The 21,501-nt window shown below is 38.9% G+C and overlaps 1 non-coding gene across 1 annotated transcript; it reads right to left on the reverse strand.

Moving 5' to 3' along the window:
* Positions 1-5,126: 5,126 nt before the first annotated feature.
* LOC128047105 (U4 spliceosomal RNA) lies at positions 5,127-5,262 on the reverse strand. The gene has a single exon (XR_008199295.1). It is a non-coding gene; the product is annotated as a U4 spliceosomal RNA (small nuclear RNA).
* Positions 5,263-21,501: the final 16,239 nt, after the last annotated feature.

Here is a 21,501-nt window from a genome sequence, read left to right on the forward strand (position 1 = left end):
GTGCTGTGCATTGCAGATGAACAGGACACAGATTGCTTCCAGTCTAGAAGATCAGACATAAACAAGAAATAAACAATTAAAATACAAGGAGGCAATAACTATTATAGGAAAAGTCATATCCTAGACCTTGCAGGGGCACTTAAATGAGCCTTGATAGAAGAAGGGCCATTGGAAGAAAATTTCTTGCTTGAGAAGGAGCAACAATGAGCCAAAAGGAATACAAGTCATCATAAAAACTAAAAATAACTTGGTAAGACTAGCATAATGGACATCAGAAGGTGAAGGGTGAGACTGAAGAAGAAAGGAAATCTGAAGAGCCCTGTAAGTATGAAAGGACCTTAAAACTTCTAAAAGAATTGAAATAAATCAACCACTACACCAAAGGGTTTTAAACATGGGGGCTCAATATGATCAACTCCTTCTAGTACCATTTGGAGAATGAATGGAAAGAATGGAAGACTGAAATCCTGGAGAAGAGTCAAGACTGGGAGCTGCATTAGTAAGGGTTTTCCAGAGAAACAGAACCAAGAGGATATGAAGATATATATAAAAGGAGATTAAGTACAACAACCAGTTCACAGGTTATGAAGGAGAGAAGTCCCACAGTCTGCTGCCTGTAAGCTGAAAACCCAGGGAAGTTGGTGGTATAATAATTCAGTTCAAGTCCAAAGGTCTGAGAACCCAAGAAAATGAGGGTTTGGGTTGATTACTAGTGTAAGTCTGAGTCTGAAGGCCCAAGAACCTAGAGCTTCGATGTCCGAGGGCAGGAGAAGACGGACGTTCTAGCTGAAGAAGAGATAAAGAATTTGCTCTTGTTCCACCTTTGTAAATTCTACTCTGGCCCTCAACAGATTGGATGATACTGATCCACATTGGTGAGAGTGAATCTCTTTACTCAGTCTACTGAATTAAATGTTAATCTCTTCCAGAGACATCCTCACAAAGGTACCCAGCAATGCTGTTTTACCAGCTACTGGATCCCTTAGCCCAGTCAAATTTACATAAAATTAAACATCACAGGAGCCCATGCAGCACTGGGGAAGAAGAGATGAATTTCTAGCCTTCCAGGAGGTACTGGCAGAGAAGGCAATAGCAACCCACTCCAGTACTCTTGGAGAATCCCAGGGACGGGGGAGCCTGGTGGGCTGTCATCTCTGGGGTCGCACAGAGTCAGACACAACTGAAGCGACTTAGCAGCAACAGCAGCAGCCAGTACTCTTGCCTGGAAAATCCTGTGGATGGCGGGGGGCGGGGGGGGGGTGGTGCGTCTGGTAGGCTGCAGTCCATGGGGTCACAAAGAGTCGGACACGACTGAGCGACTTCACTTTCACTTTTCACTTTCATGCATTGGAGAAAGAAATGGCAACCCACTCCAGTGTTCTTGCCTAGAGAATCCCAGGGACGGCAGAGCCTGGTGGGCTGCCGTCTATGGGGTGGCAGAGTCAGACAGGACTGATGCGACTTAGCAGCAGCAGCAGGAAGTATTGTATTGAATGTACTCAGTGAGGGAAGGCAAAAAGCCACAGTATTTAGTGAAGCAGGACCATGGAAAGAGGTCTATATATAGGAAAAGATGATGGAAGGCAGTTTTAAACCTGTTGCCCATCCTCTGAAAAGCCTGAAAAGTGAAAGGGTTATTCAATCAGTTGTGTCTGATTCTTTGTGACCACATGGAATATAGCCCATCAGGCTCCCCTGTCTATGGAATTCTCAAGGCAAGAATATTGGACTGGGTTGCCATTTCCTTCTTCAGGGACTCTTCCAGATCCAGGGATTGAACCCAGGTCTCCAGCATTGCAGGCAGACTCTTTACTGACTGAGCCACCAGGGAAGATCAGAAAAACCTGCATTCAGTTCAGTTGCTCAGTCGTGTCCGACTCTTTACAACCTCATGAATCGCAGCACGCCAGGCCTCCCTGTCCATCACCAACTCCCACATTTCACTCAGACTCACGTCCATTGAGTCCGTGATGCCATCCAGCCATCTCCTCCTCTGTCGTCCCCTTCTCCTCCTGCCCCCAATTCCTCCCAGCATCAGTCTTGTCCAATGAGTCAACTCTTCGCATGAGGTGGCCAAAGTACTGGAGTTTCAGCTTTAGCATCATTCCTTCCAAAGAAATCCCAGGGTTGATCTCCTTCAGAATGGACTGGATGGATCTCCTTGCAGTCCAAGGGACTCTCAAGAGTCTTCTCCAACACCACAGTTCAAAAGAATCAATTCTTCAGCACTCAGCTTTCTTCACAGTCCAACTCTCACATCCATACATGACCACTAGAAAAACCATAGCCTTGACTAGACGGACCTTAGTCAGCAAAGTAATGTCTCTGCTTTTTAATATGCTGTCTAGGTTGGTCATAATTTTTCTTCCAAGGAGTAAGCATCTTTTAATTTCATGGCTGCATTCACCATCTGCAGTGATTTTGGAGCCCAGAAAAATAAAGTCTGACACTGTTTCCACTGTTTCCCCATCTATTTCCCATGAAGTGATGGGACCAGACACCATGATGTTTGTTTTCTGAATGTTGAGCTTCAAGCCAACTTTTTCACTCTCCTCTTTCACCTTCATCAAGAGGCTCTTTAGTTCCTCTTCACTTTCTGCCATAAGGGTGGTGTCATCTGCATATCTGAGGTGATTGATATTTCTCCCGGCAATCTTGATTCCAGCTTGTGCTTCTTCCAGCCCAGTGTTTCTCATGATGTATTGCACAGAAGTTAAAAAAGCAGGGTGACAGCATACAGCCTTGACGGACTCCTTTTCCTATTTGGAACCAGTCTGTTGTTCCATGTCCAGTTCTAACTGTTGCTTCCTGACCTTCATATAGGTTTCTCTAGAGGCAGGTTAGGTGGTCTGGTGTTCCCATCTCTTTCAGAATTTTCCACAGGTTATTGTAATCCACACAGTTAAAAGCTTTGGCATAGTCAGTAAAGCAGAAATAGATGTTTTTATGGAACTCTCTTCCTTTTTCCATGATAAAATAAAGACTTGATGCATGAGGTAATCTGGATAGATATTATGGAGTCTGACACATAAAAGAGATAAAAAAATTGACATCTTTTCCAGTTGACCCTTGAACAATGCAGGACTGTCAACTATTTATGCAGTTGAAAATCCAAATATAACATACAGTAATTTTCCATATCCATGGTTCTGTATCCCTAGATTCAACCCTGGATTATGCAGTACTGTAGTATTAGTATAAAAAAAAAATTCCACGTGTAAGTGGACGAGCAAAATTCAAACCCACATTGTTCAAAGTTCAACTTACACATGCAATTCAAAGAAGGTCACCATCTAAATGCATTACATTAAATTTTTTTACTGAAGCAATAATACTCTAATCAGGAAAAGTAAATAATGAAGTAACCATAACAGCTTTTGAGGAGAGGTAATGAAAAGTATTGATGAAATTGTAAAAAATACAAAAAGATTAGACTGAGGATGAAAAATGTAAAGGGATTAGCTAGATCCAGAATTTGTCTCTTATTAAGTGCATGGACTTAGCAACTGTTTTGATGTTGCTCTTCTGTTTTTTTTGTTTTTGTTTGTGGAATCAGTTAGTTTTGCTAAGATTGTCCAGGTTTTACAGAACTGGAAGGCAATTTGTATTAAAAACCAGCTGCAACTGTTTCCCATGGAGGAAAGATCCATAAATTACACTTCAGGTTACTTGTCAGTTAATGTAGTTTAAACCTGTCTGCCAAAGAATTTTTAAAGTGTGAGAATTGATCCTGAACTCCAGCTGAGAGGCTTGTGAAATTATAAAGGTAATATGTTCACTATAGCATCTCCTGCTGCCCAATTTAAAGGTGCTAGGTAGGAGGTCAGTGAAAGAGGAAGGCAGTTGGATGGCACTATTTGAAATATTTTAAATAAATGTTTTATAAGAGACTAACATATTATGTAAAGGAGAGATTTTTTTTTTCTAAGCAGAATCTTCATCCAATCATTTGATTTATGAATGAGAGACTTCCCTGAGAGTCTTCTGGTTAATCCAGTTTTTAGCCCAGCATTTTTTCCATGTTATAATTTGTAATGCCTTGTCTAGTCTCTTTTTCAAATGACTAATAAGAAAGGCTTTATTTTTTCCCTACTTTTTCCTCAACAAAATATTCTGTGACCTAATAATTCTAACATAGACAAACTTGCTTACAACTTCCTGCATGGATACTGACTCATTTTATGAACATATTTGCTGCCCAGCAGTGCTGAACCTCTTATAGAACCTAAGGGTTGTTATCCTGTAAGTAGGCTGGGTGAATCAAAGCTAGACTAAAACAAACAACAACAAAAAGAAACATGACTTCTCTGGGTTTTTCCCTGGAACAGCCAGGTATTCTGAAATCAGATGGTTAATTACTTACAAAAGCCAATGCTGCTTGCTTGATTTGTTCCATAAGGGTTTTCAGTATATAAAAAGATGAAGTGTGGCAAATACAATTAATATCCAACTTGTAAGATGAATAGAAGGCAAATAACATGAAGGAGGAAGGAAAGATGGAATTAGGAGTGAGGGCACGACACAGGATCCATGAGGTGGTATCCACTTTAAAAGGATGAACTCAAAATGAGCCCTAAGCTTGAACCATCAAGGAGAAAACTGTATTTAATTACAGGGTTGAAGAGTATCTATGAGGAAAAAATGATGCATTAGTGAAGAAGCCCATCAAGTTTTGATTTGCAATCTGAGAGGAAAAGAGAAAATCCATTATAAAGGAATGAACAATAAGTTTCCATCATTACCGGAGACCTAGCAAGGACTTTCTCTCAGTGTCTAATGATGTCCCTCAAAGAGGCAGCTAACACAAAGCCTGTGTTGTAAGAGGAACCTCAGGAGTGGGAGAGAATTAGGTGTTGAAATACCAATACGACAAAGAGCCCCAAGTACATCATTATAGTTTGTTATTTATTAAAAAATAAAAGGTAATAAAATAAACAGTACAGTGTATAGATTTTTATCTTATGATTTATGTTGTGATTTGTTTTAGAACTTAAGAAAGAACAGCCAGTGAAAATCCCTGAAATCCAACTATGGCATAGTGGAAACAGCACTAGATTGAAGCAAAAACCTAGTGTGACCTTCAATTTCCTTAACTATAATACTTCTTCTTCTTTCTTTAAATCCATTCTCCACAGAGACTCTCAAACATTGACAATGCCAACTACATTTTAAGTTCTTTTGGTGTAGTGGACACTTTTCAATCAGCAATAATTGTACCTCAGATAAACCTCACTGGTTACGATACAGCCACTGTGCAAAGTTGAGCTTCACTAACTTCTGATTTTGCCAGACAGCTCATGGTTGTTCCTACTGAGACCCAGATGTCAGATGTCCCACCTATAAAAAGGCAAACCAAGGTAAACCATTCAATATCATAGTAATCCAAGTAACCATAGTAACCCAACCACTAATGCCAAAGAAGCTGAAGTTGAATAGTTCTATGATGACCTACAAGACCTCTAGAACTAACACAAAAAAAGATGTTCTTTTCATCACAGGGGACTGGAATGCAAAGGTAGGAAGCCAAGAGATACCTGGAGTAACAGGCAACTTTGGCCTTGGAGTACAAAATGAAGCAGGGCAAAGGCTAACAGAGTTTTGCCAAGAGAATACACTGGTCAGAGTAAACACCCTCTTCCAACAACACAAGAGACAACTCTACACAGAGACATCACTAGATGGTCAATGTCAAAATCAGATTGATTATATTTTTTGCATCCAAAGATGGAGAAGCTCTATACAGTCAGCAGAAACAAGACCAGGAGCTGACTGTGGCTCAGATTATGAATTCCTTATTGCCAAATTCAGATTTAAATTGAAGAAAGTAGGGAAAACCACTATACCTATCAAGTATGACCTAAATCAAATCCCTTACAATTATACAGTGGAAGTGAGAAACAGATTCAAGGGATTAGATCAGATAGACACAGTGCCCAGAGAACTATGGACCGAGCTTCGTGACACTGTACAGGAGACAGGGATCAACACCATCCCCAAGGAACAGAAATGAAAAAAGGCAAAATGGTTGTCTGAGGAGGCCTTACAAATAACTAAGAAAAAAGACATCCTGGACTGCAAAGTCAAGTGGACCTTAGGAAGCATCACTACCAACAAAGCTAGTGGAGGTGATGGAATTCCAGTTGAGCTATTCCAAGTCCTAAAAGATGATGCTGTGAAAGTGCTGCACTCAATTTGCCAGCCAGCTATTTTGGAAAACTCAGCAGTGGCCACAGGACTGGAAAAGGTCAGTTTTCATTCCAATCCCAAAGAAAGGCAATGCCAAAGAATGTTCAAATGACCCTACAATTGCACTCATCTCACATGCTAGCAAAGTAATGCTCAAAATTCTCTAAGCCAGGCTTCAACAGTACATGAACTGAAAACTTCCAGATGTTCAAGCTGGATTTAGAAAAGGCAGAGGAACCAGAGATCAAATTGTCAATATCCACTGGATCATAGAAAAAGCAAGAGAATTCGATAAAAACTTCTGCTTTATTGATTACACCAAAGCCTTTGACTGTGTGGATCACAATAAACTATGGAAAATTCTGAAAGAGATGGGAATACCAGACCACCTGACCTGCCTCCTGAGAAATCTGTATGCAAGTCAAGAAGCAACAGTTAGAACTGGACATGGAACAATGGACTGGTTCCAAATTGGGAAAGGGTTATGTCAAGGCTGTATATTGTCACCCTGCTTATTTAATTTATATGCAGAGTACATCATGAGAAATGCTGGACTGGAAGAAGAACAAGCTGAAATCAAGATTGCTGGGAGAAATATCAATAACCTCAGATATGCAGATGACACAACCCTTATGGCAGAAAGTGAAGAGGAACTAAAGAGCAGCTTGATAAAAGTGAAAGAGGAGTGTGAAAAACGTGGCTTACAACTCAACATTCACAAAACAAAGATCACTGCATCCAGTCCCATCATTCATGGCAAATACATGGGGAAACAATGGAAACAGTGAGAGACTTTATTTTGGGGGGCTCCAAAATCACTGCAGATGGAAACTGCAGCTGTGAAATTAAAAGATGCTTGCTTCTTGGAAGAAAAGCTATGAACCACCTAGATAGCATATTAAAAACAAAGACATTACCATGTGGACAAAGGTCCACCTAGTGTGAGAGTTGGACCATAAAGAAGGCTGAACACTGAAGAATTGATGCTTTTGAACTGTGGTGTTGGAGAAGACCCTTGAGAGTTCCTTGGACTGCAAAGAGATCAAATCAGTCAATCCAAAAGGAAATCAGTCCTGAATACTCATTTGAAGGACGGATGCTGAAGCTCAAATACTCTGACCACCTGATGCAAAGAACTGACTCATTGGAAAAGACCCTGATGCTGGAAAGATTGAAGGCAGGAGGAGAAGGGGATGACAGAGGATGAGAAGTTTGGATGGCATCGCTGATGTGATGGAAAGGAGTGATAGCAAGCTATGGGAGTTAGTGATGGACAGGGAAGCCTGGTGTGCTGCAGCCTATGGGGTCACAAAGAGTTGGATGTGACTGAGCAACTGAACCAAACTGATTCAAAGGCTTAGAACAGAAAGAGTATTTTCTTAACTGCTTTGGAATTTCGCAAGGAATCAGACATGACTGAGTGACTGAAATGAACTGAACTGAACTGAAAAAGGAGTTAAGAATACCTATTCAGAAAGTTTTTCTGAAGTTTGCACAAAATATTGCACATAAAAGCCTTTCATTATATGATCTGAAATACTTATTTCTTTATATTATCTAAAGGTCTTTTAATTATATTTTGAAGATGTACTTCAAGAAAATTGAAACTTATCCACAAGATAATTTATCTTTATGTGAATTCATAAATAGTTACATAGAGATCCATTGAAAGATATTGTTGTTATAAAACTTACATTATTGGGGTTCCTAGAATATGAATAGGAAGCTAGTAAATAGTTGATGTACTTCATTCTTTGCAACCTGAAAACAGTATTATTAAATACAGCTTTATTAAATTAAATAAAATTTTATTTTATTTAATTATTAATAATCATAATTAGTAATATTAATTAACATTACTGTTTATTAATAATAAATGTTTATTATTAAATTAAAGCATGGTTTCTTATTCTACCCATTTTATAGGTTATGAAGTTAAATAGATAAAGTGACAGAGCTCAGTTTAGAAATGTGATGTCTGTCAAAGGAGAACAGGGCTAAACTAAAAGACACTGCATAACAGAGAGGGGCGAAAGTAAAATACTTAAATATAGAAAATATCTATTATACAACAATATTAGACCCTTTAAAATTATTGGTACTTATTGATATCCAGAGTGGAAGTCCTTTACAAGAATATATTTGAAGGCCAATTAAAAATCTATGTTTTATATTAGTAGAAGTTTTCAGGTTATTTGTACAGCATCCTAGTCTTTAATGTTCAAAACCCAAGGAGTCCACACACGTCTCTATATCTGACATCCCCTACCAAGAGGCCCAGGCTCTGCACCCAAGCCCTCCAATGGCTCATCTGAGCTTTAGGGTGACAGTAGAATCCACTGCACTTAGTTCCTAAAGTCCTATACATATTTTTTTTAATACATTTTGGGGAAAAAAAATCTTCTCTTTTTTCATTTTAAAATAGAAAGTTTTTAAAAAGTCCCAAGTAAAAATTCATCTTTACATAAACTCACACCTATTTATTAAGAAGGTCACCATTTGCTTTGTTCATTTTGGGTTAAATTGCATTCCAGGAAAGGAGGTTACAACAGAGATCTACCTTGTGTTCGGTCCTGGGGCTATGAAGACCCCAAGAAACAACCATATGGAATGCTGAAAAACCTAATAATATTAAAAGTACTAAAGAAATGCAACACATTATTATTTTACCTGAAACACCAAATATGCTCATAAGACTATAATAAGCTAAATTAATTGTATTAGTTTGCTGCTGCTGCTGCTGCTAAGTCGCTTCAGTCATGTCCGACTCTGTGCAACCCCATAGTTGGCAGCCCAATAGGCTCCCCTGTCCTTGGGATTCTCCACGCAGGAACACTGGAGTGGGTTGCCATTTCCTTCTCCAATGCATGAAAGTGAAGTCGCTCAGTCATGTCCGATTCTGTGCGACCCCATGGACTGCAGCCTACCAGGCTCCTCCATCCATGGGATTCTCCAGGCAAGAGTACTGGAGTGGGCTGCCATTGCCTTCTCCGATTAGTTTCCTAAGCCTATCTTAAAGTATCACAGACTAAAACAATAGGAATGAAATTTTTCACAATTCTGGAAGCCAAAAGTCCTAAGCCAAGATGTTGGCAGGTCTGATTTCTTCTGAGATGTCTACTCTGGTTTGCAGATGGCTGTCTTCTCCCTGCGTCTTTACATGCCCTTCTCTTTAAGCTTATTAGTATCCCAATCTTCTGAATGACTATAAAGACACCAGTCATATTGGATTAGGGCTCACCCTAATGACCTCATTTCAATTTAAATGTCTTTTTAAAGATCTTATTTCCAAATACTGTCACATCTTGAGATACTGGAGGTTAGGACTTCAAATATGAATTTGGGGAGAGGGGATATTGCCTGTAACATTAATATAGTATAAACACAGAGAATGAGGCCACATTATAGCCTATATATTTCAAAATAAATAATAAGAATAGTATTGTAAATACTGCATAGTAAACATATGTCAAGAATAATTTAGTAGTTTTTATTGATTCATGACCTTAAAATTCCTTAAGAATATCAATTTGCTTGTTTGGCACAGCTGCAAAAGCCAGTGGCACAGGAGATTGGGTCTGTACTCCCACAGAACCCAACCATCCTTATGTGTTTATTGCTAGGAGCTGAGAATCAAAATAGAAAGAATGTATAGAACATAGGGACTTAATGTCTAATTGAAGCAACAGTACAGATGTTTGAGAGAAAGAATAATAAACAACAATACAAGTTTGCATGTTCTAAATTCCAAACGGGAGATTAGCTGTCTTCCTGGTTCTGGGGTCATACCAGCCAGCTCTGTATTGATTTCTAAAGGATTCCAAGAGAAAACTAGCACTATTTAAATATGCAGATAATTAGTGGAATAGAATTTCAACATAAGGAACAATAGCCATACACCTTTTGAAGGCTTCTGATTTCAAATTACTTGTTCTTTCTTTATTTCTCAATGAGGAAGAAATAAAATGTTTAAAAATGCCCTCAATTATTTAAAAGTTCCATTATTTGGAGTCCATTCAACTGAGGTTTGGCAATAATAGGGAATGATAATTAGATTAAGGGATTTTTTTTAAATAATTAGTTGATGCGAATTCAGCAGATACAATTTTATGATCCAAGAGAAAGTAGGGCTGAGTTATTTTGACTACCTGAATCGCCCTTAATATCCTTTTACTCGCACGAAGATTTGGCCAAAATCAATTCCATATTTCACTGTTAAATGTGGGAGGGAGAATGGGGAACAACTTTTGTTATGTTCTATGTGTGCAATTATTAACATAAGTTCTCTGATGCAGTAGATTAAAAAACACAAAAATATATTACTATGGTCAAAATACTAGAGTGTTTGATTTTATGGGTAGAACTTAGCACTAGAGTTGATTTAATTTCCTGCTAGCATTTTTGTATAGTGAGTGAAGATAATGTATTAGTTTTAATCATATAGAGTCTGTCAGAAGAAGAGTTTAGGGAAGTACTAGTTAGATGCCCAAGTTTTGGAATCACCGTGCCTAGACATGAAGCCCCTAACTTATAGCTTGCATGTTCTTGGGCAAACTGCTCTTTCTCCCTAATGCCTTAGTTTTATCATCTGTAAATGGGGATGATAATGGGATCTGCATTGTAAAAAAAAAAAATGAGGATTTAGTTAAAGAACACAGGAGGGAAATGCTTAGCACAAAGTCAGCAATAAATGTTAACTATTAGTGGTAGCCAATAACTTAGAATATAGCTAGCATTTTGCTTTCTAAGCAATGGTTTTCAACATCATCAGCATGAGAATCATCTGAGAATTTTTAATTCTAGTACTTGGCCTTACCTGTAGAGATTTTGATTAAGTTGGCTTCAGGTGATGCCCAGACATCCCTGAGTTTTAAAAATCCCCCAGGTAATTCCAACGTGCAATCAAAGCAGAAAGGATTTGATCCAAAGAACCCATACAGATGTGTACCAGCAAACAGCCTTGTCAATGTCCAACCCAGTCTTAGAGTATCTTTCTCCAAACTGTCTTCTGCATAATACTGGTCCATAAGATACTCCCTGAAGTAAAATAAAAGTTAAAAAAGTAACTTGAAAGGGATGGATGCTGAGTCAACTAAGCTTGATGATACACAAAACCCCTGAAGATTCAAAGTTCACCTAGCATCTTAAAAGATCTGAGAAGCTCTGCTGTATGTAAACATGTTTATTGCTAACGAACTCAGATTTTCTCCAAATTTTTCATAGTAAGGAAGCACTTTCTTGAGGAATGTTTAACTTTCTGCTCTTACAACATAGGGGCAAATGTCACCAAGTATCAGTCCTATTTGCTACACTATCAATTAACTAAGAACTATGCAATGATATATGTTTAACATCTACTAACTAGGCCCTGAGTTAGGTACTAGGAATTGAAAGCTAAAAGGCTTTAAACAGGGTTCAACCACTAGAATCATCCATGGAGTATTTTTTTTCTTTCTTTTAAATACAGGTATCTGAATCTCACACCAGACCTACTAGTCTATGAGAATGGACCTGCCAAGATGTAGTCTTTAGCTTTTTACTAGGATTCTGATAATGAACTTGAGTTTGGAAACCACTATTCCATAACCTAGTATTACATATTAAGCCAACCTAGTTCCATTTTTTGCAACTATCAACCAAAAAACAGAAAACAAATTTCAAAAGAGAAATAGCCATAGAAAAAGAAAAGAAATGAAAGAGGATAAATGAAAAGGAAATAAATAGGACAGCACCGGGGAGCTGCAACACAGCTGAGCGATGTGCATGCATGTCACACTCATGCACGCTGCACCCACTGACCAGAGAGGAAGCAGGAAGAGAGGTGCACTCTGGATCCACCGTGCACTGAGGAAGAACAGATCTCTGTCCCTTATCTGAGAGTAATAATGAGGAAGAACAGATCTCTGTCCCTTATCTGAGAGTAATAACAAACACCTCCTGTACCTTAGCTGAAGACATGGAGAGGAGTGGAAAAGGAGGAAAACTGCGTAGGAGGAGTAAGGTGATTATAAATCTGGCAAATGAAGAGTTTAGGACAAAGGACTTCAAACTTGTTCTGAGGGCAAAGGAGTTAGGAATCATCCTGCACTTTGAAGAGTAATATGAAATTTTGACATGGGTTCAGAATATAGATATACATTTTTTCTAAGTCAACTATTAACATTTCCTGGTGGAAGCAGATGATAGGGTGCAAGGTAACTACAAACGAAAGGATTTCTGAAAATGCGATTGTGCTTCCTTGAATACAACTCTGTTAACGGTGGGACCCTAAACACTGCATGGTCTCAGTTATACGTGGAATCTATTTTTAAAACAGCCGAACTAAGAGAAACAGAGACTGGAATGGTAGTTGCCAGGGGCTGTGGTTCCAGGAAATGAGAAGATGGTAGTCCAAGGTCACAAACTTTCATTTATATGATGAGTGATTTCTGGAGATGCAATGTACAGCTTGGTGATTATAGTTAACAATGATGAATTATACACTTGAAAGTTTCTAAGAGAGTAGACCTTGAATGTTCGCACCACACAAAAGAGTAGTTCTGTCAGGTGATGCATGTGTTAACTAACCAAGTTGGGGTTGTCATTTTACAATATATATGTGTACCAAGTCATAATGTCATATGCCTCAAACTTATACAACATTATATATCAAGTATTTCTCAATAAAGCAAGAAAAAATGGTGGGTTCTTATTGGATCCTAGCTCTTATGTCTTGGATGTTCCTTAAAGAGTTTGACTTTTCAATGATATGCTTAAATACATCTCAGATTAAAACATTTCCATCTAGGCTTGAGTCAGAGAAATCATCCACCTTACTGCTAGAATTCTGTGAGGGAAAATGTGCCCATTGTCCAAACACTAAATGTTATGGGTTTAAGAATCCAACTTCAACATTAGAGAGACATGGTGATACAACACAGATGTTGAAATTTCTGTTCTGGAAGAATGCTTGGATATTTTAGGAAGAAAGAAGGGCTCGTTTAGGAAGAAAATCAGATCTTTATGACATCATGTACAACTTTCAAAATTTGCTCATGAAGTTGTGAAATGAAAATAAATTTTAAACTCAATATCTATAGGCATATAGTTTTGATGGAAAGAAGACACACTATCAGAGCTACTCACACTGGTGCAGGGATGCTGCCCAACTCTTCTGCAGAAGTGAAAGGCCCGGAACATGGCTGCCATCTTGTGGTCTGCAACTAAGTAGGCTTTGGAACTACTCACAGTGGCTACTTCCTCCCAGAAACAAAGAATTTCAGGCAACACTGGGCTTGGGATAGGAGCAGAGACTTAAAGTATTAGCTACTCATGGAATTCAGATGCTGCAAAAGTGTTGGCTTCTAAATGCTGAGAAATGGCAGAGGTTGAGTAAGGAGATATTGGGAGGATTCTCTGATATAAAGGGATCTTGACTTGATCTCTTTGGAAGACATTACCTAGAACAAATATACAGCAGAGTGCATAGGGGCTGGAATCTATAGCTGAAAATCAGTAGAAGGTTGGAAGTGCTCCAGCTCTGTGTTCACTATAAGCCTTTCATCAGCAGACAGAAGAACATGACTTGAAGGACTGGTCTTGTTCTACTTCAAAAGTGAAGAAGAAGAAACAAATTCTAGCTAAGATTTATTAAGCAATCTTGAACTTCTTTGTAACCCCAAAAGATCTCTCTGATTTTCTCCGTGACTATCTTGGCCATACAGCAAAAACAAGTTTGAGTGATGGAGCTTGGAGTCGAGATGTTGGGAAGAATTTGGCCGATGGGAAGGGATTTCTAGTAGCTTAGGAGGTTTTCTGGTAGCTTAGGAGAAGCTCAAATAAAACTTCCAACAACCCTACGAAGCCCAGTTTTGGATTGAAGGCTGAATGCCTTGATTTAATTTTATTACACAGAAGGTATCACAATGAAATTCCCTATAAGCAACTGGATACTTGCCCCCAGCATTTAGCAGACACCAGGCTTCCCTGGTATCTTAAGCGGTAAAGAATCTGCCTGCAATGCAGGAGACACGAGTCAACCCCTCGGTTGGGAAGATCCCCTGGAGGAGGGCATGGCTACCCACTCCAGTATTCCTGCCTGGAGAATCCCATGGACAGAAAAGCCTGGCGGGCTACAGTCCTCAGGGTCCCAAATAGTCAGACATGGCTGATGAGACTGAGCATGCACACACACACGCAATCATGAATGAAACAAATCCAGTAATTACATGAACTCAGTGTAGAAAAATATATGTTTCATTTGTTGCTGTTATTTGAGAGATAAGAGTGTTAAAGGACAGGCATCAGAGAAGCTGTGAGAACTTAAAAAATATGGAGGAAACAAGAGAGTGTTTAGGAAGTATTAAAGTGAGCTTTGAATTAGAGTATTTTTCATGTTCTTAAAGAGATACAAATGAAGATCAGATTCTTTACTAATGTTCTAGCTTGAGTCAAACTCAGGGCATGCAATGTGGAATTTGTGTCCAGGCTACAGAAGAATTGTTGAATCCTGATTTAGGTAGATATTTGGGTAGATACTCCACATATATTACTCCATTTCCTTTTCACAACTTTATGAAGAAGAGAGAGGTAACTTCCTCTAGTAGTCGCATAATTAAATTTCAAACTAGGTTGGACTGACTCGATAGCACGTTATTTCCACTACACCAGGAATTCACGAATCCTTCTCATAGTGTATGTTGTTTATTATGTCTAACTAAGAGCAGACTTTCAGAAGCAGCTGACAGTAGTTATTAATTATTGTCAGAAGCAGCAGCTTAGTAAAATTTATTACCATACATTTGGTAAACATTATTATTCAGGTAAACAAATATCAAAAATCTCATTTAACAGGTCAATTCATTCACCTACTTTTGCTGCATTTTGCAGCCCACTCACCATCATTGGCCATCGTGATAAACTACTTTTCAAAATAATGAAATATTTCACAGGGCACATAGACACATTTCTGGTCAACTCACTTCCATTATTAAAATCTGTCATTAAGTTTTTTTTAGGACAAACTCCTTTTCCATGTTGTATAAGGAAGCATTTTACATCAAGTACAGTTTTTTCCAAGAACTGGAGCAATTTCAAGAGTCCTTTTAAGAAAAAAATTCAGTCCTTCTAAAAGGTACTCACTTGGCCCACTTCCATGTACAAGCTGGCCCACTGAAAGAAAATATAGTTTGAGTTCAACTTTTATAACATAATATTAACTCTGTATCACTCACATCTAGTTGGTAAATCCTATGAATTTTTTTTTCAGTTTATAATACAAAGAAGTAACTCGTGAATTGGCTTTCATTCTATCGTTGTATAAAACTCATTTGAGAATAACTATTCATCTCTCAAAATTCTCTAAGCTTCATCCTATAATAAGCTGCTTCTGCTGCTAAGTCACATCAGTTGTGTCTGACTCTGTGCGACCACATAGACGGCAGCCCACAGGCTACATCACCAGAAATCCACGTGCCTGCACTTTACTCTCACAGCTCTCTGAAGCAGTATTGCCTGATACACAATGTGTGCACACTTGTGGCTTCCTGTTCTAGATTCTCCACTTACTAACTCTGTGGCCTTCAGAAAATTACTCAACTTTCTTCATCACAATTTCCTCACCAGTAGGATAATTTTGGAAGTTCAGTTCAATTCAACAAACATTTAGAGTATCTATTACATAACTATGCCTTGTGCTGGAGTTGGGTATAAAAAATCAATTCATCATTGAGCCAGTATTTATTTTGAGCAAACACTATGTTTTAGTCATGGTCTTAAAGACTAAGGTTAAATCTTTGAAGCAGGCTGACAAATTTCTTGTTCTCAGAGCTTGTATTTTAATAAAATATTCAGAAAATAAACAAGGAAACCAAGATCGAATTCAACATAAATTCAAGTAAGTGATAGGCACTAGGAAGAAAATAAAGCAGAATGAGTGGGTGACTTTGGGGAATATGTCTGCTTTAGAAACAATAGCCAGAAATGATACCGTCTAGGAGGTGAACATTTGAACAGAAAAATGAATGATAAGAAAAGATGATCAAGAAATCTCTATATTCAAGGAGCTTACTGTCTAGCAGGGCACAGAGGAACAAATGTATAATTTCAGTAAGTGCTAGGATTGAAGTTTGTAGACATCTCCTGGTAGAATGTGTTTGAGCAATGTAAAAGTGTCCTAGATGAAGTCATGCCCAAATAGATATTCACTAAATGTCAGTCATCTTTTCTCTCTTTAAGATTTAACATGGTGTCCTTCCTTTTAATCAAAAAGAGAAAACTACTCGAGTCTTCATAGTGACTTTTAGGATCAGAAACAATAAAAATTACATCATGCCACAGAATTCTCTTTTTTGCTTCTACTAGCTTTGGTTCTTAACTTCTGCCCCAAACCACTATTTCCTGTTGTGTTTTTATTTCCAATCATTTTTATTGTTTTAAGGTCACAGGCTACCTTGATCTTTTTTGTATCTAAACAGGGAATTAATTTTTTAAGCACAAAAAACATGCTCACCTATTCCAGTTATTTTCATGTCTGGTATTTAGAAAAAGTGCTTGTCCAACTCTTGTGACCCCATGGACTGTAGCCTGCCGGGTTTCTCTGTCCATGGGATTTTCCAGGCAAGAATACTGGAGTGGGATGCCATTTCCTTCTCCAGGGGAACTTCCTGACCCATGGATTGAACTCATGTCTCCTGCATTGCAGACAGATTCTTTACCACTGAGCCACCAGGGAAGACCAGAATCCCTCTACCTCTTCATAGTTCGAACACAAGCAATAGGATGAGCGTGAAAAGAGCCTAACCATAAAAAATCCAGCTGTATTCATACAGTTAGAGAGAGGCTGGGGCACTGATCATGGGAGAGAGGCCAAGGATTAGTGTGCCATGTAAGGAAGTGGGAATGTTCAACTAAAGATTATCTAGAACCACACAAGACAGGAAGGGCATGAGTGCTGTTAGCTGAAGTGACAGAACGAAGTCTAAGAATCAGTTCTTGTTAAACTTGCATGGGCACTCAAGGAAGTGACAGCATTTGCTAGGGAGTGGGGAAAGCTGGGTGGAGGGGGGAAAGTTGTGTGGAGGGGGGAAAGTTGGGTGGACTGGGATTGCCTTGATCGAATGGGCAGGGGAAGCTTTAGCAGAAAAATATGGGCCCAAGGAAAATGATTCCAGTCACTGTAGAGGTTCAGGTCTGAAAGTAAGATTCCAGGCTGCAAGTCAGAGGACCCAAGTAAGTCTTGATTCAGGACTCATCCTGTAACCAGTTATATTTTCACTCCAAGAGAAAAAAGATGTGGTCCAGAATCTAGCATGAAGTTAAACGGCCTCAGCAGTAAACTTTCTCAGTAAAGAGATAGAAGCTGTGTAGCTTTACAAGTCATACAAGAGATGGTGACAGATTTGAAAGTGCTCTGAGTAGCTGTCATATAAGTAAATGGAACACAAAGGATTGCCATGTGTTCAGGATTTTACACTGGTGGCATACATAGCTAGGTGAGGTTGATGCATCTTCTGATGCTTATTATTTTCTTCTAGTAATTTACTACTTACAGATATGATTTCTATTTTTGTAATGTTTAAAATTTGATGTATATAAAGTCCTGAGGAGCCAGATTTAAAAAAAATCTGGCACCAAAAAGCAAAGGTACACCTCTGATGGCTAGAATAGCAAGAAGTCTCAATCTTTTATTTATATTGCAAAAGAAATAAATAAAATTCCTGAACTTCCCTGGTGGTACAGTGCATAAGAATCTGCCTGTCAGTACAGGGGACATGGGTTTGATCCCTGGTCCTGGAAGATTCCACATGCCACAGAGCAACTAAGGCCATGCGCCACAACTACTGAGCCTGTAAGCTGCAGCTACTGAAGCATATGTGCTCCGGACACAGCAAGAGAAGCCCCCACTCACTGCAACTAGAGAATACCCGCATGCAGCAGTGAAGACGCAACACAATCAATATATATATATATTTTAAATATATATATATGTTAAAAAACCTCTTAAGCACGTGAAAGATTATCTTTTGCCTGAGGGATTTTGTGTTCATAAACTGATACTGATAAAATCTCCAAGAGAAATGTTTATTGTACCTAGTGACTAGGCTAAAAAGGAAGAAATGTCCTAGTCCTTTGGTGAAGACAGACAGCCATAGCGATGATGGATGTCTGGAAAAGGAAGAGGCATCCATTAAGCCAATCACAGATGGCACCCTGTTTCAGCACAGAATGTTTGACACTTACTCACAAGTTACTAAAATGATTATGTGCTCAGGGTGAATCCATGTCGCAAACCAAAACTTTCACTGATGAAAAGAGAGCCTGTTATAATATTTTAAAGGGTGACCCAAAGAGATTCAGCTTTAAAGTATAATTTTTTAAATAAATTCAAAGGAACTTCCAGCACTGACACATTAAGAAATAAATTGATAGCCAAGTTGTTTTGTTCTCTATGTTGTCAGCAGTGAAATAAAATTAGATTTAATAAAAGTTTATATAGTACAATGTGATTCAGACTATGTAATCAAACTATGATTCATTAATTTTTAAAAAAAGTCATACTCCTCTTTCAAATAGGGTAAACAGGGATGCCAGGGAGGTTTAACACGTCAATCAATTAGTGAGAAACAAAATATTGTCATATTTCATAAATAAAAAGAGTAATCAATTATTCTTATATAGTCCTTTATAGTTTTATATACTGGATTACAACTTTTTTTTTTAATTTTTATTTTTTACTTTATTTTACTTTACAATACTGTATTGGTTTTGCCATACATTGACATGAATCCACCACGGGTGTACACGCGATCCCAACTTTAACTGTAACTATGGCAGCCCACTCCAGTACTCTTGCCTGGAAAATCCCATGGATGGAAGAGCCTCGTAGGCTGCAGTCCATGGGGTCACTAACAGTCAGTTAGGACTGAGCGTCTTCACTTTCACTTTTCACTTTCATGCACTGGAGAAGGAAAGGGCAACCCACTCCAGTGTTCTTGCCTGGAGAATCCCAGGGACGGGGGAGCCTGGTGGGCTGCCGTCTATGGGGTCGCACAGAGTCAGACACGACTGAAGTGACTCAGCAGCAGCAGCAGCAGCAGCAACAACTGAAAATAGCATATGAGACCCTGTCCGTCCTCCTGGGCAGGGGAGGTCAAGTTTCCCGTGGGCAGAGTTGGAAGTAGCAGCACAAGAGTCTCTTGAATTTTTCTAGACAGGATGGATTCTAAGTTTAGGAACCAAGAGTCTAAGAAGATGGCAAGAGGTTCTGAAAACATGTCCAGGGACAGGGGGTGACAGGGAAGACAGCCACTTCTCACTTGCATGGTTTGTGTATGGGCCTCTCAATACTGCCCTCCTGGGCCTTGTAACACATTTCAAAGAACAAATGCTTAGTTCCAAAATACTATCAAAGAATTGTAAAGAGCCTCTTTTAAAAAAGCTTAAAAAAATTAAGTATATATTGGTTATTCAACTAAAAGTCACAGGTTCAAATATGTCATTTTTCTCCTATTACTGCATTATTTATGTTGATATGCCCACAGCATGAGAAAATGGAGAGCCGAGGACAGGCTAATGTTCTGTAAGAACATCCAAATTCCCTGTATCTTTGCCTCACACTTTCTCAATCAACATAAATCAATAAATACATAATTGCACACACAAGGACCTTAGGGTAAAAAGAAGGTCAAAATGTGGTTTATGCTATGGAAGAATTTTTGGCTAGTAGAAAAGAGAGAAATGTAAATGTAAAACAATACAGTGACACAATGAGCCGTTGTGCTTTGTTCTAGGTGTAGGATCAGAACCCCTGGGTGAGGTATATGGTTGTTCTATGCCACTTCTGGGCTTCACAGCTGGTAAAGAATCCACTAGCCAACGCAGGAGACACAAGAGCCGTGGGTCTGATCCTGAGTTGGGAAGATCCCCTGGAATCGGAATTGGCAACCAACTCCAGTATTCTGGCCTGGAAAATTCTATGGACAGCGGAGCCTGGCAGGCTGTAGTCCATAGGATCTACGTAGAGTTGGACATGACTGAGCGTGCATGCATTTTATGGTATGCCATTTCCAGCAGTGAGAAACCCTAATTTGGAAAGTGGTAAACTAGTCTCATATTTCTCTCTTTTTTCCTTTTTTTTTTTTTAAGCATTTCTGTACCCTTTCTACGGTTCCCAAGCCTGAAAAATATTCATGGCTCTCAAATGTACTCTCCTTTAAAACTCTTCCATAGTTTCTCACATTTAAAATAAAAGTTAAATTCCTTTCTCTGGTTGATAAGTCTATAAGATCTAGCCCCCAAATCCTCTCCAAGCTCCTTTCACTGATTCATTAGATTTCACACACTCTGGTCCTTTAGAGAAGTCCCTTTCAAACAGTAATGTGCAAACAAAACCACCGACGTCTTGCTAAAAATGCAGAATTTTGCCCGTGAAGATTTTCATTTAGTCAGTTTGGAGCTGCTGCTGCTGTTGCTAAGTCACTTCAGTCATGTCCGACTCTGTGCGATCCCATAGATGGCAGCTCACCAGGTTCCCCCATCCCTGGGATTCTCCAGGTAAGAACACTGGAGTGGGTTGCCACTTCCTTCTCCAATGTATGAAAGTGAAAAGTGAAAGTGAAGTTGCTCAGTCATGTCCACGGGAGAGGAGGATGTAATTCTTACATTTGTAAAAAGCTCCAAAGTGATGCTGATGGTACTAGACCTGGGATCACACTTTAAGTAGCAAGGTGCCAGCTCATTCCAGACACAGCACTATGAGCAGCAATGAAATTCACCAAGCGCATTCTCCACTTAGAAACACAGTGCCTGTTCTTCCTTCCGGCAGGAACTTGATTCCCTCACATCTTTGTATAACACGATTTATCATGCAGGTATCTGCTCAAATGTCAGCTCTGGAGATAAGTCTTTCTTAATAACCCTATCTAAAGTGGCCCATCCAATCACTGATCTGTAACATTCAACCAACACTTCTTCCTATTTTATTTTCTTAATTACACTGTCATCTTCTGAATTTTCTTCACTGAACTATTCATTTCCTAGTAAGTTCCATGAAACAATGGCATAGACTGAACTGTTAGCAAGGTTTCTCAGCACATAAAACAATACCTAATCCAAAGGGCTGGCTTTATGGGTACATAACCTGTGCAACTTCACTTGGCCTTCTGTTTAGTTTAACACTGCTGTCACCATCTAGGCAATAATAATTTTATCTGTGAACTTGCGCTTTTTAAGTAAAGGGTAATGGGACAATGAAGCATGATGTGAGTAGAAGAAATTCACTCAAAATATATCTTCTTTGCTGCCCAATTATGTTTGTGATGTCCCATGAGCAGAAAA

The sequence above is a fragment of the Budorcas taxicolor genome, chromosome 4 (genome assembly GCF_023091745.1).
Source record: "Budorcas taxicolor isolate Tak-1 chromosome 4, Takin1.1, whole genome shotgun sequence".
Taxonomy (NCBI): domain Eukaryota; kingdom Metazoa; phylum Chordata; class Mammalia; order Artiodactyla; family Bovidae; genus Budorcas; species Budorcas taxicolor.